Below are 3,886 nucleotides of genomic sequence, written 5' to 3'. Positions count from 1 at the left end.
TGATAGAAGCCAACCTCGGTGAAGATCAGTTTGGATTCCGTAGAAACACTGGAACACGTGAGGCAATACTGACCGTACGACTTATCTTAGAAGAAAGATTAAGGAAAGGCAAACCTACGTTTCTGGCATTTGTAGACTTAGAGAAAGCTTTTGACAGCTTTAACTGGAATACTCTCTTTCAAATTCTGGGGGTGGCAGGGGTAAAATACAGGGAGCGAAAGGCTATTTACAATTTGTACAGAAACCAGACGGCAGTTATAACAGTTGAGGGGCATGAAAAGGAAGCAGTGGTTGGGAAAGGAGTGAGACAGGGTTGTAGCCTGTCCCCGATGTTATTTAATCTGTATATTGAGCAAGCAGTAAAGGAAACAAAAGGAAGATTCGCAGTAGGTATTAAAATCCATGGAGAAGAAGTAAAAACTTTGAGGTTCGCCGATGACATTGTAATTCTGTCAGAGACAGCAAAGGACTTGGAAGAGCAGTTGAATGGAATGGACAGTGTCTTGAAAGGAGGATATAAGATGAACATCAACAAAAGGAAAACAAGGATAATGGAATGTAGTCGAATTAAGTCGGGTGATGCTGAGGGAATTAGATTAGGAAATGAGGCACTTAAAGTAGTAAACGAGTTTTGCTATTTGGGGAGCAAAATAACTGATGATGGTCGAAGTAGAGAGGATATAAAATGTAGGCTGGCAATGGCAAGGAAATCGTTTCTGAAGAAGAGAAATTTGTTAACATCGAGTATAGATTTAAGTGTCAGGAAGTCATTTCTGAAAGTATTCGTATGGAGTGTAGCCATGTATGGAAGTGAAACATGGACGATAAATAGTTTGGACAAGAAGAGAATAGAAGCTTTCGAAATGTGGTGCTACAGAAGAATGCTGAAGATTAGATGGGTAGATCACATAACTAATGAGGAAGTATTGAATAGGATTGGGGAGAAGAGAAATTTGTGGCACAACTTGACCAGAAGAAGGGGTCGGTTGGTAGGACATGTCCTGAGGCATCAAGGTATCACCAATTTAGTATTGGAGGGCAGCGTGGAGGGTAAAAATCGTAGAGGGAGACCAAGAGATGAATACACTAAGCAGATTCAGAAGGATGTAGGTTGCAGTAAGTACTGGGAGATGAAGAAGCTTGCACAGGATAGAGTAGCATGGAGAGCTGCATCAAACCAGTCTCAGGACTGAAGACCAGAACAACAACAACATGGGGCTTCAGCGTGGATTACGTACAATGGAAGGTATAAATATGACGTATCAAGTGGACGCCTGTGTGGAATAACACATGGGTACATGAAAAGGAAATAATAATGAATTGGACTGGAGAGCCCTAACATGAATAAGCAGAACATGGTTGTTAGACATAAAAAAATGGTACAAATGGCTCTGAGCACTATGGGACTTAACTTCTGAGGTCAACAGTGCCCTAGAACTTAGAACTACTTAAACCTAACTAACCTAAGGACATCACACACATCCATGCCCGAGGCAGGATTCGAACCTGCGACAGTAGCAGTCGCGCGGTTCCAGACTGTAGCACCTAGAACCGCTCGGCCACTCCGGCCGGCTGCTAGACATAAGTGAAACATTTAGTTTGCAAAAGGCTGATTTCTTCTTATCCTTATCGTAAAGAATAACTGGTGTCAGGTTTTCTAGTTTACCAGTTTTTTGTAATAATATATTTCAGAAATATGTGGGTAGAATCTTTTATCGCTGGAGCTCGTGCAGTTGTGTTTTGTGGGGTTAACAAACAAGCAATTTTCTACGAATTGCTTGAAGGCGAATTAGATATGTCTGATTGCTACATTTATTACTGTTGTCTATAATGCGGTACCTGCTGTGGAAGATCTTTTCGTTGACTAGATACAAAGTCTTAATTTCTACCTTGAAAAAATTAAGTTATGTAATTATTATTTGTGTTGTTTGCAGGCACGCATTGACAAACTTGCGCCCCACTATCTTAGCACGCCTCTACATGAGCCAAAACAAACTGGCGCGCTGTGAGTGGTGTTCTGCACACGACGCTGCGACAGTCCGTACTGAGCCGGCAGAAGCGTGCGGCGGCAGTGCAGCATCAAGTGGTACAGTGCCCGGGTGACGCAGGCGCTTCCAGTCTGGTCAAACGACTCCGAACGACGGAGAACGAAGTGGCAGACCATCTATCCTTGAGGAACCGGGAATGGAAGAGATGTGGAGGGCTCGGTGCTGGATCACAAATCGAGGCTGTAGTGCGAAAAGTAAAAAAAAAAAACAGGTATGTATCAGTGTTCGACAACTGGCACGATCTGTTTTGAACAAGCAGATGTCGCCGTCCTCCAGGTTCCACGACTGCTCACACCCGAGTAAAAAACTCGCAGAACCAAGGAAGCAGCGGACAAGTTGCAGCTGTGCCGGACCAGTCCAATTGACTGCTCAAGCCGACTGTCCACCATGGCCGGACGCCAACTGTGACATAATGACCCCGAGACACAGGAGAAAAGAGGCGAAGTGCCGTCGGGCAATGTGATGTGGAGTACTTTCTGGAGCTCCTATGGTGTGGCGCTAACACTCCCTGGAGTATATTGCTGGGATCTCCTGGCGACGCAACGGCAGGCTGACAATGCAAGGCGTTGCAGGAAGCTGTCCGATGGGAATTGTTTGCTCTGGTCGCAGCTCGTACACAGTCACACATGCTTCTTCTTTGCCTCATCTAATTCTGCACCACCCATCTTGGCTCAAATGGCTCTGAGCACTATGGGACTTGACATCTGTGGTCATCAGTCCCCTAGAACTTAGAACTACTTAAACCTAACTAACCTAAGGACATCGCACACATCCATGCCCGAGGCAGGATTCGAACCTGCGACCGTAGAGTGCCGCGGTTCCGGACTGAAGCGGCTAGAACCGCTCGGCCACCGTGGACGGTGCACTACCCATCTTATTCTGCTGACATGGCACGCGGCGTTTTTTTCCTCTTTCTTTGGATGGAGAAACCGATGTGTCAGGCATTTTAATAATGGTGATTCCCAAGATTGAAAACTCCTTGATCAGCCAAAATAAAAATTTCTACAACCAACGTTTCTGCCAGACGCTCAAATGGCGGGAAAAAAATGTGTAACATTGATGAATGAATGTGTAGAGAAGGACTATTAAAACTAAACTAAACTCCTCGCGAACAGGCCATGAAGACCCAACGGTACCGACCGGCCGCCGTGTCGTCCTTTGCCCACAGGCATCACTGGATGCGGATATAGAGGGGCATGTGGTCAGCACACCGCTCTGCCGGCCGTATATCAGTTTCCGAGACCAGAGCCGCTACTTCTCAATCAAGTAGCTCCTCAGTTTGCCTCACAAGGGCTGATTGCACCCCACATACCAACAGCGCTCGGCGGACCGGATGGTCACCCATCCAAGTGCTAGCCCAGCCCGACAGCGCTTAACTTCGGTGATCTGACGGGAACCAGTGTTACCACTGAGGCAAGGCCGTTAGCAGAGAAGGACTATTATCAACACGAATTTGATGGTCGCCGCCCGACTTTCTGGAGATGGTAAATTGGATCTTTGTGACTATCCTGGTACGTTCATTATGGCATTAGGACTACAGCGTTGGTACGCTACGGAAAAAAATGACATAATTCAAAAATAATTAATGTAGAGTAACGAAATTCCTGGAATATATTCGCTAGATAACATATTTAAGTGATTAACATTGTAACATCACAGGTTGATGTAAATGAGGTATAAGCCATTGCAAATGTGAATTGCTGCTACATTAAAAACCATTGTGCCCCTATACTTTGAATGCAAGCTTGTAAACGTGCATGCATTGTGCTGCGCAGGTGCCGGATGTGAGTTTGTGGGATACAGTTCCATACCTGTTGGTCGGTCAACACAGGAATGGT

The 3,886-nt window shown here is 45.5% G+C and overlaps 1 pseudogene; it reads right to left on the bottom strand.

Moving 5' to 3' along the window:
* Positions 1 to 3,357: 3,357 nt before the first annotated feature.
* Positions 3,358 to 3,475, bottom strand: LOC124614315 (annotated as a pseudogene).
* Between the last annotated feature and the right edge of the window lie 411 nt (positions 3,476 to 3,886).

Source organism: Schistocerca americana, chromosome 4 (genome assembly GCF_021461395.2).
Source record: "Schistocerca americana isolate TAMUIC-IGC-003095 chromosome 4, iqSchAmer2.1, whole genome shotgun sequence".
NCBI classification, from domain to species: domain Eukaryota; kingdom Metazoa; phylum Arthropoda; class Insecta; order Orthoptera; family Acrididae; genus Schistocerca; species Schistocerca americana.
The sequence above is the reverse complement of the archived record's forward strand: the minus strand, read 5'-3'. Positions and strand labels throughout refer to the sequence as shown.